General features: G+C 45.3%; 12 non-coding genes across 12 annotated transcripts; all 12 read right to left on the reverse strand.

The window, feature by feature from the left end:
* Positions 1–2,954: 2,954 nt before the first annotated feature.
* trnap-agg (transfer RNA proline (anticodon AGG)) lies at positions 2,955–3,026 on the reverse strand. Its single transcript has one exon. It is a non-coding gene; the product is annotated as a tRNA-Pro (tRNA).
* Positions 3,027–3,300: 274 nt separating this feature from the next.
* Positions 3,301–3,372, reverse strand: trnap-agg (transfer RNA proline (anticodon AGG)). Its single transcript has one exon. It is a non-coding gene; the product is annotated as a tRNA-Pro (tRNA).
* A 271-nt stretch (positions 3,373–3,643) lies between these two features.
* On the reverse strand, positions 3,644–3,716 carry trnap-ugg (transfer RNA proline (anticodon UGG)). Its single transcript has one exon. It is a non-coding gene; the product is annotated as a tRNA-Pro (tRNA).
* Positions 3,717–4,094: 378 nt separating this feature from the next.
* On the reverse strand, positions 4,095–4,166 carry trnap-agg (transfer RNA proline (anticodon AGG)). The gene has a single exon. It is a non-coding gene; the product is annotated as a tRNA-Pro (tRNA).
* Positions 4,167–4,542: 376 nt separating this feature from the next.
* On the reverse strand, positions 4,543–4,614 carry trnap-agg (transfer RNA proline (anticodon AGG)). Its single transcript has one exon. It is a non-coding gene; the product is annotated as a tRNA-Pro (tRNA).
* Positions 4,615–5,601: 987 nt separating this feature from the next.
* Positions 5,602–5,673, reverse strand: trnap-cgg (transfer RNA proline (anticodon CGG)). Its single transcript has one exon. It is a non-coding gene; the product is annotated as a tRNA-Pro (tRNA).
* A 271-nt stretch (positions 5,674–5,944) lies between these two features.
* On the reverse strand, positions 5,945–6,016 carry trnap-agg (transfer RNA proline (anticodon AGG)). Its single transcript has one exon. It is a non-coding gene; the product is annotated as a tRNA-Pro (tRNA).
* A 5,881-nt stretch (positions 6,017–11,897) lies between these two features.
* Positions 11,898–11,969, reverse strand: trnap-agg (transfer RNA proline (anticodon AGG)). The gene has a single exon. It is a non-coding gene; the product is annotated as a tRNA-Pro (tRNA).
* Positions 11,970–12,243: 274 nt separating this feature from the next.
* On the reverse strand, positions 12,244–12,315 carry trnap-agg (transfer RNA proline (anticodon AGG)). The gene has a single exon. It is a non-coding gene; the product is annotated as a tRNA-Pro (tRNA).
* A 271-nt stretch (positions 12,316–12,586) lies between these two features.
* trnap-ugg (transfer RNA proline (anticodon UGG)) lies at positions 12,587–12,659 on the reverse strand. Its single transcript has one exon. It is a non-coding gene; the product is annotated as a tRNA-Pro (tRNA).
* Positions 12,660–13,037: 378 nt separating this feature from the next.
* trnap-agg (transfer RNA proline (anticodon AGG)) lies at positions 13,038–13,109 on the reverse strand. The gene has a single exon. It is a non-coding gene; the product is annotated as a tRNA-Pro (tRNA).
* Positions 13,110–13,485: 376 nt separating this feature from the next.
* On the reverse strand, positions 13,486–13,557 carry trnap-agg (transfer RNA proline (anticodon AGG)). Its single transcript has one exon. It is a non-coding gene; the product is annotated as a tRNA-Pro (tRNA).
* Between the last annotated feature and the right edge of the window lie 198 nt (positions 13,558–13,755).

Raw genomic sequence — 13,755 nt, forward strand, 5'->3', positions numbered from 1 at the left:
TATGTTGGGTAAGGGACTTATTTGGGGACAGAACTCTTTGCCATGTTACCTCCTTCAACAGCATACTGTAATGGGCTCGTCCGGGATTTGAACCGGGGCCTTCTCGCACCCTAAGCGAGAATAATACCCCTAGACCAACGAGCCATGTTAGAGTTGTTGCTTCGATTGATCGATTTTTTGTCAAAAAACATGCTTAGACAGAGGCTCCCTGCACCCTAAGCGAGAATCATACCCCTAGACCAACGAGCCATGTTGTTGCTTCGATTGATCGATTTGTTGTCAAAAAACATGCTTACACAAAGGCTTCCTGCACCCTAAGCGAAAATCATACCACGAGACCAACGAGCCATGTTCTGGTTGCTGCTTTGATTGATTTGTTGTCACAAAAAATGCGTAGAAAAAAGAGCTGGAGGAACTTCTGCAGCAAATCACCCCGATCTACGTTGGGTAAAGGACTGATTTGGAAATAGAACAGGAGCCCTCTTTGCCATGTTACCTCCTTCAACAGCATACTGTAATGGGCTCGTCCGGGATTTGAACCCATGACCTCTCCTACCCTAAGCGAGAATCATACCCCTAGACCAACAAGCCATGTTCTAGTTGCTGCTTCGATTGATCGATTTGTTGTCACAAAACATGCTTAGACAAAGGCTCCCTGCACCCAAAGCGAGAATCATACAGCGAGACCAACGAGCCATGTTCTGATTGCTGCTTTGATACATTTGTTGTCACAAAACATGCTTAGACATAAAGAGCTGGAAAAACATCTGCAGCAAATCACACCGATCTACGTTGGGTAAAGGACTGATTTGTGAGTCAGGTAACATGTCAGACCTGTCAGGTAACATTTACGATCAACTGCGTGAGAAAACCAAACATTTCCGTGCATACTCGGTCGCTCTTGATGAGAGCACAGACATCACTGACACTGCGCAGCTCGCAATGTATGTCCGTGGTGTTGACGACAATTTTGAAGTGATGGAGGAGTTGCTCACAGTGATTCCAATGCATGGCCAGACCACCGCTCAGGAGATATTCCGTCAGCTGTGTGATACCATTGTGGATGCCGGTTTACCATGGAAGAGGTTTGCTGGAATAACAACCGACGGAGCGCCATCAATGACAGGGAGGAGAAATGGACTGGTGGCACTTGTTCAAAGAAAACTGGAAGAGGAGGGTGTGGAGGAGGCCATTGCTCTGCACTGCATTATTCATCAGCAGGCCCTTTGCAGCAAATGCCTGACGTTTGACAATGTGATGTCTGTTGTTGTGAAATGCATCAACCACATCAGATCCAGGGGCTTAAAGCATCGGCAGTTCCGTGCCTTTTTGGAGGAAATAGTCAGCATATGAGGATGTGCTCTACTTCACCGAGGTACGTTGGCTCAGCAGGGGAAACGTCTTGAAGAGGTTTTTTGAGTTGAGAGCAGAAGTGAAAGCCTTCATGGAGAAGAATGGGATGGCTGTTCCTGTGCTAAGTGATCCCAAATGGCTCATGGACTTAGCTTTTCTTGTTGACATCACACAGGAGCTGAATATACTGAACAAGAAGTTACAAGGCCAGGGGCAGCTTGTCAGTGCTGCCTACGACAACATCAGAGCATTCTCCACAAAACTTGTGCTATGGAAAGCCTAGCTCTCTCAGACAAACCTCTGCCATTTCCCAGCATGCAAGGCACTCATGGATGTGGGCACACCATTTCAGTGGTGAGAAGTATGCTGATGCCATTGTAAAGCTACAGGAGGAATTTGATCACAGGTTTGCAGACTTCAAGACACACAGAGCCACTTTTCAAATTTTTGCGGACCCCTTCTCCTTCGATGTGCAAGATGCTTCTCCTGTGCTTCAAATGGAGCTCATTAACCTGCAGTGCAATTCTGAACTCAAAGCCAAGTTCAGGGAGGTGAGTGGAAAAGCAGACAAGCTTGGACAATTTTTTAGAGAATTGCCCCCCACCTTTCCTGAGCTTTCCAGGATGTTCAAGCGGACCATGTGCCTTTTTGGGAGCACATATCTGTGTGAAAAGCTCTTCTCCACCATGAACTTTAATAAGTCAAAGTACAGGTCCAAACTTACTGATGAGCATCTTCAAGCCATACTGAGGGTCTCAATGGCTTCCTCCCTCAAGCCAAATGTGGCACAACTGTGTGAGAGGAAGCGCTGCCAGGTCTCTGGCAGCAAGGAGTAGGCAAGAGAAGCCATGTTCTGAAGAACCGTTCATGTTCGGAAGAACCTGTTTATGTTCTGAAGAATCATTCATGTTCTGAACTGTAATTGAACTAAAGATTGGATCAGTTGTACTTTTTTTTGAATACTTGAAACCCTTTTTTTGTGAAATATTGGATGCGGCCCAGCCTCACCCAGACTCTACCTCCAGAAGCCCCCAGGTAAGTTGAGTTTGAGACCCTTGCCCTAGACCAACGAGCCATGTTCCAGTTGCTGCTTCAATTGATCGATTTGTTGTCACAAAACATGCGTAGACATAAAGAGCTGGAGAAACATCCGCAGCAAATCACCCCGATCGACGTTGGGTAAAGGACTGATTTGGGAATAGAACAGGAGCCCTCTTTGCCAGGTTACCTCCTTATAAAGCATACTGTAATGGGCTCGTCCGGGATTTGAACCCAGGACCTCTCGCACCCTAAGCGAGAATCATACCCCTAGACATACGAGCCATGTTCTAGTTGTTGCTATGATTGATCGATTTGTTGTCACAAAACATGCTTAGACAAAGGTTCCCTGCACCCTAAGCGAGAATCATACCACGAGACCAACGAGCAATGTATTGGTTGCTGCTTTGATCGATTTGTTGTCACAAAACATGCGTAAACAAAAAGAGCTGGAAAAACTTCTGCAGCAAATCACCCCAATCTACGTTGGGTAAAAGGACTGATATGGGAATAGAACAGGAGCCCTCTTCACCATGTTACCTCCTTCAACAGCATACTGTAATGGGCTCGTCCGGGATTTGAACCCAGGACCTCTCGCACCCTAAGCGAGAATCATACCCCTAGACCAACGAGCCATGTTTTGGTTGCTGCTTTGATTGATTTGTTGTCAAAAAAAATTGCTTAGACAAAGGCTCCCTGCAGCCTAAGCGAGAATCATACCACGAGACCAACGAGCCATGTTCTGGTTGCTGCTTTGATCGATTTGTTGTCACAAAACATGCTTGGACAAAAAGAGCTGGAGAAACTTCCGCAGCAAATCACGCCGATCTACGTTGGGTAAAGGACTGATTTGGGGATAGAACAGGAGCCCTCTTTGCCAGGTTACCTCTTTCAACAGCATACTGTAAGGGGCTCGTCCAGGATTTGAACCCGGGACCTCTCGCACCCTAAGCGAGAATCATACCCCTAGACCAACGAGCCACTTTCTAGTTGTTTCTTTGATTGATCGATTTGTTGTCACAAAACATGCTTACACAAAGGCTCCCTGCACCCTAAGCGAGATTCATACCACGAGACCAACGAGCCATGCTCTGGTTGCTGCTTTGATCGATTTGTCGTCACAAAACATGCTTAGACAAAAAGAAAAACTTCTGCAGCAAATCGCCCCGATCTACGATGGGTAAAGGACTGATTTGGGAATAGAACAGGAGCCCTCTTTGCCAGGTTGCCTCCTTCTACAGCATATTGTAAAGGGCTCGTCCGGGAATTTGAACCCGGGCCCTCTCGCACCCAAAGCGAGAATCATACCCCTAGACCAACGAGCCATGTTCTAGTTGCTGCTTCGATTGATTGATTTGTTGTCACAAAACATGCTTAGACAAAGGCTCCCTGCACCCTAAGCGAGAATCATACCCCTAGACCAACAAGCCATGTTCTGGTTGCTGCTTTGATCGATTTGTTGTCACAAAACATGCTTAGACAAAGGCTCCCTGCACCCTAAGCGAGAATCATACCCCTAGACCAACGAGCCATGTTCTGGTTGCTGCTTTGATCGATTTGTTGTCACAAAACATGCTTGGACAAAAAGAGCTGGAGAAACTTCCGCAGCAAATCACCCCGATCTACGTTGGGTAAAGGACTGATTTGTGAATAGAACAGGAGCCCTCTTTGCCATGTTACCTCCTTCACCAGCATACTGTAATGGGCTCGTCCGGGATTTGAACCCTGGACCTCTCGCACCCTAAGCGAGAATCATACCCCTAGACCAACGAGCCATGTTGTTGTTGCTGCTTCGATTGATCGCCTTGTTGTCACAAAACATGCTTAGACAAAGGCTCCCTGCACCCTAAGCGAGAATCATACCCCTAGACCAACAAGCCATGTTCTGGTTGCTGCTTTGATCGATTTGTTGTCACAAAACATGCTTAGACAAAGGCTCCCTGCACCCTAAGCGAGAATCATACCCCTAGACCAACGAGCCATGTTGTAGTTGCTGCTTCGATTGATCGATTTGTTGTCACAAAACATGCTAAGACAAATAGAGAAACTCCTACAGCAAATCACCCCGATCTACGTTGGGTAAAGGACTGATTTGGGAATAGAACAGGAGCCCTCTTTGCCATGTTACCTCCTTCAACAGCATACTGTAATGGGCTCGTCCGGGATTTGAACCCAGGACCTCTCGCACCCTAAGCGAGAATCATACCCCTAGACCAACGAGCCATGTTCTGGTTGCTGCTTTGATCGATTTGTTGTCAGAAAAAATGCTTAGACAAAAAGAGCTGGAGGAACTTCTGCAGCAAATCACCCCGATCTACGTTGGGTAAAGGACTGATCTGGGATTAGAACAGGAGCCCTCTTCACTAAATAACCTCCTTCAACAACCTACTGTAGTGGGCTCATCCGAGATCCCGCACCCTAAGCTAGAATCATACCCCTTGACCAACGAGCCATGTTCTAGTTGCTGCTTCAATTGATCGATTTGTTGTCACAAAACATGCTAAAACAAATAGAGAAACTTCTACAGCAAATCACCCCGATCTACGTTGGGTAAAGGAATGATTTGGGAATAGAACAGGTGCCCTCTTTGCCACATTACCTCCTTCAACAGTATACTGCAATGGGCTCGTACGGGATTTGAACCCCAGACCTCTCGCACCTTAAGCGAGAATCATACCCCTAGACCAACGAGCCATGCTCTGGTTGCTTCTTTGATCAATTTGTTGTAACCAAACATGCTTAGACAAAAAGAGAAATTTCCGAAGCAAATCACGCCGATCTACATTGGGTAAAGGACTGATTTGGGAATAGAACAGGTGCCCTCTTTGCCAGGTTACCTCTTTCAACAGCATACTGTAATGGTCTCGTCCGGGATTTGAACCCAGGACCTCTCTCGCACCCTAAGCGAGAATCATACCCCTAGACCAACAAGCCATGTTCTAATTGCCGCTTCGATTGATCGATATGTTGTCACATAACATGCTTAGACAAAGGCTCCCTGCACCCTAAGCGAGAATCATACCACGAGACCAACGAGCCATGTTCTGGTTGCTGCTTTGATTAAGTTGTTGTAAAAAAAATGCGTAGACAAAAAGAGCTGGAGAAACTTCTGCAGCAAATCACCCCGATCTACATTGGGTAAAATACTGATATGGTAATAGAACAGGAGCCCTCTTCACCAAGTAACCTCCTTCAACAACATACTGTAAAGGGCTCGTCCGGGATTCGAACCCGGGACCTCTCGCACCCGAAGCGAGAATCATACCCCTAGACCAACGAGCCATGCTCTGGTTGCTGCTTTGATCGATTTGTTGTCACAAAACATGCTTAGATAAAGGCTCCCTGCACCCAAAGCGAGAATCATACACCTTGACCAACGAGCCATGTTCTAGTTGCTGCTTCGATTGATCGATTTGTTGTCACAAAACATGCTAAGACAAATAGAGAAACTCCTACAGCAAATCACCCCGATCTACGTTGGGTAAAGGACTGATTTAGGAATAGAACAGGAGCCCTCTTTGCCATGTTACCTCCTTCAACAGCATACTGTAATGGGCTCATCCGGGATTTGAACCCAGGACCTCTCGCACCCTAAGCGAGAATCATACCCCTAGACCAACGAGCCATGTTTTGGTTGCTGCTTTGATTGATTTGTTGTCCAAAAAAATTGCTTAGACAAAGGCTCCCTGCAGCCTAAGCGAGAATCATACCCCTTGACCAACGAGCAATGTTATAGTTGCTGCTTCGATTGATCGATTTGTTGTAACAAAACATGCTTAGACAAAGGCTCCCTGCACCCTAAGCGAGAATCATACCACGAGACCAACGAGCCATGTTCTGGTTGCTGCTTTGATAGATTTGTTGTCACAAAACATGCTTTGACATAAAGAGCTGGGGGGTGTTCCATCAACGTCGCTAACGCAAGTCGTGCTAACACGAATAAGTCTCACTTGGGTAAACGTCAACTTAGACTTAAGCCTCAAGCCGTTCCACTAACGTTCCGTTCCACTAACAGGCAACGCTAATTCAAGCTAGACCTCAATAAGCTTAGACTGTGCAGCCCAGATCAGGCGATCGTCGAAAAGAGGAGTTATGTCGCAAAAAGTATAGCGTAAAGCAGCAGAGGTGTGTTGTTTCAGCAGCGTAAATTATTATTTTTTTGCGTTTTTTTTGTCCCCAAAAAGGGCAATGTTGCCGCAATTAACATGACAAGGGAGACAACTTTTCAAACCAGTACGAACGTTAAAATGCGTAAATTGTAGACCTACCAAATCTACTTAACATATATATATATATATGCATTTAGGCCTACTGATAATTAGCATAATTTGTTGAGCTGTCTGAAACCGTTCTGACAGGCTAGCCTATGGTCGATATTCTCAACAGGAGATTGAGAATAATAGCCCAAAAAAGAACGTGGCAGCAATTGAAAATTGTAGGATAAAATTCAAAACACTGAAGAAGGCCATGGTTAATTGCACTTGATGTGGGCTAGTAATGTTTTTGTCTTCAAATCTTGAACAAAATCAAAAATTACTTCAAAATAACTTTGCCACACACATTTATTAACTGATAGGCTAAATGCTGAGCTTTAAGATAAAAGGGAAAGATAACCATGACTTAAATGGGGATTCACTGAAATGACTAGTATTGCACAGATCCAGGACTGACTTTTTAGATCAGAAGGTGACCCAAACTGCACACTTTGCTTGGCAGAACAGTCATTTAAAATTGCTCAGCATGACTATCATTATTATATTACGAGTATTTCCAATTAACATAGTCTGCCTCCACAGATCCAGAGGGGGCTTGGACAGTGACAGACTGTGGCTGTGCCAAGTGTTGTCACAGACTCACTTTGGGAAAGCATGCCCTACTGGGAACATTAGGGGAGACTGTTGGGCACAGAATCTAATTGTCTTCTTTTGAAAGGGCAACATTTGGGACACTGTCACGTAGGGGCAGCATAAAGGGCACTTCATAACAGCACCTTTTTCTATTGGAAGTAAGGGCATGGGAACAGTCCAATTTAGGCCATTGTAAGGGCACCTTATAGGGTACTGCGTCACATTTTCTATACTATAAAGGAACTCTTTTTACATTTATAGAGGGCACACTGTCATTTATTGCATGGGGCATCCTGTGCACTCAAGCATATTTCACAATGTGAATGGCAGACAGTAGGGCACTTGGTCTAATTTTTGCCACTCTGGGCATTTTAGAAACGCTTGCAACCATAGGGGCACCAGGCAGTCACCCCCTGAGTCTTCCAATGGGCCTGGATACACCCATGGGGACAGTATATTGCACCTATAATATTTGGGAAGCCAGAGGAGAGGTAATATACAGGCTTGTCAACATATAGGCTACTTTAAACAATGAAAATACTTTATACAATTGAATAAAAAGTCCTCCTTGATTCTTTGTGTTTCAAGATTACCTGAAAAACTGATGATAATATTCAGGTACTGCTTTGGAGCAAGGTATACCCTTCATATTTCCTGGCGTAGTTGCCCGTTCAAGAATGTCCCACATGCAAAGACACAGACAGATGCAGACAGACTGAACAGTGTCAAGGCTTGGCTACAGTGGGTTTGCTTCCTTGTGTGTGATTCCAGCAGACTACATAGTCTAGGCCTACCTACATAGACTGCAGTCTACTACCCTCCTTTCTACTATTATAGTCTACTCTGCTTTCTATTACTTTTTACAAAGGATGGTAGGCTGCTCTTTCGTGTTCATTGCCATCATGAAGAGTTGCTAAAGTGTTATTTCATATATATATATATATATATTTATGTTTTTTTTTTATTTTAAGAATGACAATTACATTTATCTAGATAAACTATGCTGGGCCTGCTGAACCTATACTTCTTCCACAAATACTGGTCAGGGAACCATTACTTCTGTCTCTGAAGACCCTTGGGGCTGGTGGGATAAACGCTCTTTGTATAATCTGAGCACCTTCATCCACCAGTGGGTTGTCAAAGAACGGATACGCCATAATTGATTGTAACTTGTCTAGACGCTCTGCTTAGTTTCTAAGTCCTTATTTTATGTCAATTAACCAATGGCTTTTGAAAACAAAAGTGACATTATTTTTTAACTTGTTTACTTAATTAAATGAATATATTTTTTGGAGATGAAGTAAACAAGTAGCTAAATCATTAATGTCTGCACTTCAAAAAGTCTGAATTTACGTTTCCGAACACGGGACTAAAGTGGTTTGCGCGCAGGAATTTACTCGACGGAACTGTCTTTTGAGATTCTGTTTCCGCCTGTTTGAAATTATTTGCAACACATTTTAGTTTAGCTTGACTTTTAGCCTGACACGGATCAGGCTAGTTCCGAAGTATAAGTTACCTTGGTTACATTTATTCATTTTTTTTTCATTTAGCAGACGCTTACGTAGATAGAACTAAAATAATCCACCTTAATGGAACGGAACTCTCGCTAAGGTAAGTGAGACTTAAGAGATAAGTCTAGCTTTTCCTTAATCGACGTTGATGGAACACCCCCCTGGAAAAACATCTGCAGCAAATAATGCTGATCTATGTTGGGTAAGGGACTTATTTGGGGACAGAACTCTTTGCCATGTTACCTCCTTCAACAGCATACTGTAATGGGCTCGTCCGGGATTTGAACCGGGGCCTTCTCGCACCCTAAGCGAGAATAATACCCCTAGACCAACGAGCCATGTTAGAGTTGTTGCTTCGATTGATCGATTTTTTGTCAAAAAACATGCTTAGACAGAGGCTCCCTGCACCCTAAGCGAGAATCATACCCCTAGACCAACGAGCCATGTTGTTGCTTCGATTGATCGATTTGTTGTCAAAAAACATGCTTACACAAAGGCTTCCTGCACCCTAAGCGAAAATCATACCACGAGACCAACGAGCCATGTTCTGGTTGCTGCTTTGATTGATTTGTTGTCACAAAAAATGCGTAGAAAAAAGAGCTGGAGGAACTTCTGCAGCAAATCACCCCGATCTACGTTGGGTAAAGGACTGATTTGGAAATAGAACAGGAGCCCTCTTTGCCATGTTACCTCCTTCAACAGCATACTGTAATGGGCTCGTCCGGGATTTGAACCCATGACCTCTCCTACCCTAAGCGAGAATCATACCCCTAGACCAACAAGCCATGTTCTAGTTGCTGCTTCGATTGATCGATTTGTTGTCACAAAACATGCTTAGACAAAGGCTCCCTGCACCCAAAGCGAGAATCATACAGCGAGACCAACGAGCCATGTTCTGATTGCTGCTTTGATACATTTGTTGTCACAAAACATGCTTAGACATAAAGAGCTGGAAAAACATCTGCAGCAAATCACACCGATCTACGTTGGGTAAAGGACTGATTTGTGAGTCAGGTAACATGTCAGACCTGTCAGGTAACATTTACGATCAACTGCGTGAGAAAACCAAACATTTCCGTGCATACTCGGTCGCTCTTGATGAGAGCACAGACATCACTGACACTGCGCAGCTCGCAATGTATGTCCGTGGTGTTGACGACAATTTTGAAGTGATGGAGGAGTTGCTCACAGTGATTCCAATGCATGGCCAGACCACCGCTCAGGAGATATTCCGTCAGCTGTGTGATACCATTGTGGATGCCGGTTTACCATGGAAGAGGTTTGCTGGAATAACAACCGACGGAGCGCCATCAATGACAGGGAGGAGAAATGGACTGGTGGCACTTGTTCAAAGAAAACTGGAAGAGGAGGGTGTGGAGGAGGCCATTGCTCTGCACTGCATTATTCATCAGCAGGCCCTTTGCAGCAAATGCCTGACGTTTGACAATGTGATGTCTGTTGTTGTGAAATGCATCAACCACATCAGATCCAGGGGCTTAAAGCATCGGCAGTTCCGTGCCTTTTTGGAGGAAATAGTCAGCATATGAGGATGTGCTCTACTTCACCGAGGTACGTTGGCTCAGCAGGGGAAACGTCTTGAAGAGGTTTTTTGAGTTGAGAGCAGAAGTGAAAGCCTTCATGGAGAAGAATGGGATGGCTGTTCCTGTGCTAAGTGATCCCAAATGGCTCATGGACTTAGCTTTTCTTGTTGACATCACACAGGAGCTGAATATACTGAACAAGAAGTTACAAGGCCAGGGGCAGCTTGTCAGTGCTGCCTACGACAACATCAGAGCATTCTCCACAAAACTTGTGCTATGGAAAGCCTAGCTCTCTCAGACAAACCTCTGCCATTTCCCAGCATGCAAGGCACTCATGGATGTGGGCACACCATTTCAGTGGTGAGAAGTATGCTGATGCCATTGTAAAGCTACAGGAGGAATTTGATCACAGGTTTGCAGACTTCAAGACACACAGAGCCACTTTTCAAATTTTTGCGGACCCCTTCTCCTTCGATGTGCAAGATGCTTCTCCTGTGCTTCAAATGGAGCTCATTAACCTGCAGTGCAATTCTGAACTCAAAGCCAAGTTCAGGGAGGTGAGTGGAAAAGCAGACAAGCTTGGACAATTTTTTAGAGAATTGCCCCCCACCTTTCCTGAGCTTTCCAGGATGTTCAAGCGGACCATGTGCCTTTTTGGGAGCACATATCTGTGTGAAAAGCTCTTCTCCACCATGAACTTTAATAAGTCAAAGTACAGGTCCAAACTTACTGATGAGCATCTTCAAGCCATACTGAGGGTCTCAATGGCTTCCTCCCTCAAGCCAAATGTGGCACAACTGTGTGAGAGGAAGCGCTGCCAGGTCTCTGGCAGCAAGGAGTAGGCAAGAGAAGCCATGTTCTGAAGAACCGTTCATGTTCGGAAGAACCTGTTTATGTTCTGAAGAATCATTCATGTTCTGAACTGTAATTGAACTAAAGATTGGATCAGTTGTACTTTTTTTTGAATACTTGAAACCCTTTTTTTGTGAAATATTGGATGCGGCCCAGCCTCACCCAGACTCTACCTCCAGAAGCCCCCAGGTAAGTTGAGTTTGAGACCCTTGCCCTAGACCAACGAGCCATGTTCCAGTTGCTGCTTCAATTGATCGATTTGTTGTCACAAAACATGCGTAGACATAAAGAGCTGGAGAAACATCCGCAGCAAATCACCCCGATCGACGTTGGGTAAAGGACTGATTTGGGAATAGAACAGGAGCCCTCTTTGCCAGGTTACCTCCTTATAAAGCATACTGTAATGGGCTCGTCCGGGATTTGAACCCAGGACCTCTCGCACCCTAAGCGAGAATCATACCCCTAGACATACGAGCCATGTTCTAGTTGTTGCTATGATTGATCGATTTGTTGTCACAAAACATGCTTAGACAAAGGTTCCCTGCACCCTAAGCGAGAATCATACCACGAGACCAACGAGCAATGTATTGGTTGCTGCTTTGATCGATTTGTTGTCACAAAACATGCGTAAACAAAAAGAGCTGGAAAAACTTCTGCAGCAAATCACCCCAATCTACGTTGGGTAAAAGGACTGATATGGGAATAGAACAGGAGCCCTCTTCACCATGTTACCTCCTTCAACAGCATACTGTAATGGGCTCGTCCGGGATTTGAACCCAGGACCTCTCGCACCCTAAGCGAGAATCATACCCCTAGACCAACGAGCCATGTTTTGGTTGCTGCTTTGATTGATTTGTTGTCAAAAAAAATTGCTTAGACAAAGGCTCCCTGCAGCCTAAGCGAGAATCATACCACGAGACCAACGAGCCATGTTCTGGTTGCTGCTTTGATCGATTTGTTGTCACAAAACATGCTTGGACAAAAAGAGCTGGAGAAACTTCCGCAGCAAATCACGCCGATCTACGTTGGGTAAAGGACTGATTTGGGGATAGAACAGGAGCCCTCTTTGCCAGGTTACCTCTTTCAACAGCATACTGTAAGGGGCTCGTCCAGGATTTGAACCCGGGACCTCTCGCACCCTAAGCGAGAATCATACCCCTAGACCAACGAGCCACTTTCTAGTTGTTTCTTTGATTGATCGATTTGTTGTCACAAAACATGCTTACACAAAGGCTCCCTGCACCCTAAGCGAGATTCATACCACGAGACCAACGAGCCATGCTCTGGTTGCTGCTTTGATCGATTTGTCGTCACAAAACATGCTTAGACAAAAAGAAAAACTTCTGCAGCAAATCGCCCCGATCTACGATGGGTAAAGGACTGATTTGGGAATAGAACAGGAGCCCTCTTTGCCAGGTTGCCTCCTTCTACAGCATATTGTAAAGGGCTCGTCCGGGAATTTGAACCCGGGCCCTCTCGCACCCAAAGCGAGAATCATACCCCTAGACCAACGAGCCATGTTCTAGTTGCTGCTTCGATTGATTGATTTGTTGTCACAAAACATGCTTAGACAAAGGCTCCCTGCACCCTAAGCGAGAATCATACCCCTAGACCAACAAGCCATGTTCTGGTTGCTGCTTTGATCGATTTGTTGTCACAAAACATGCTTAGACAAAGGCTCCCTGCACCCTAAGCGAGAATCATACCCCTAGACCAACGAGCCATGTTCTGGTTGCTGCTTTGATCGATTTGTTGTCACAAAACATGCTTGGACAAAAAGAGCTGGAGAAACTTCCGCAGCAAATCACCCCGATCTACGTTGGGTAAAGGACTGATTTGTGAATAGAACAGGAGCCCTCTTTGCCATGTTACCTCCTTCACCAGCATACTGTAATGGGCTCGTCCGGGATTTGAACCCTGGACCTCTCGCACCCTAAGCGAGAATCATACCCCTAGACCAACGAGCCATGTTGTTGTTGCTGCTTCGATTGATCGCCTTGTTGTCACAAAACATGCTTAGACAAAGGCTCCCTGCACCCTAAGCGAGAATCATACCCCTAGACCAACAAGCCATGTTCTGGTTGCTGCTTTGATCGATTTGTTGTCACAAAACATGCTTAGACAAAGGCTCCCTGCACCCTAAGCGAGAATCATACCCCTAGACCAACGAGCCATGTTGTAGTTGCTGCTTCGATTGATCGATTTGTTGTCACAAAACATGCTAAGACAAATAGAGAAACTCCTACAGCAAATCACCCCGATCTACGTTGGGTAAAGGACTGATTTGGGAATAGAACAGGAGCCCTCTTTGCCATGTTACCTCCTTCAACAGCATACTGTAATGGGCTCGTCCGGGATTTGAACCCAGGACCTCTCGCACCCTAAGCGAGAATCATACCCCTAGACCAACGAGCCATGTTCTGGTTGCTGCTTTGATCGATTTGTTGTCAGAAAAAATGCTTAGACAAAAAGAGCTGGAGGAACTTCTGCAGCAAATCACCCCGATCTACGTTGGGTAAAGGACTGATCTGGGATTAGAACAGGAGCCCTCTTCACTAAATAACCTCCTTCAACAACCTACTGTAGTGGGCTCATCCGAGATCCCGCACCCTA

Source organism: Osmerus mordax, chromosome 25 (genome assembly GCF_038355195.1).
Source record: "Osmerus mordax isolate fOsmMor3 chromosome 25, fOsmMor3.pri, whole genome shotgun sequence".
Classification (NCBI taxonomy): Eukaryota; Metazoa; Chordata; class Actinopteri; order Osmeriformes; family Osmeridae; genus Osmerus; species Osmerus mordax.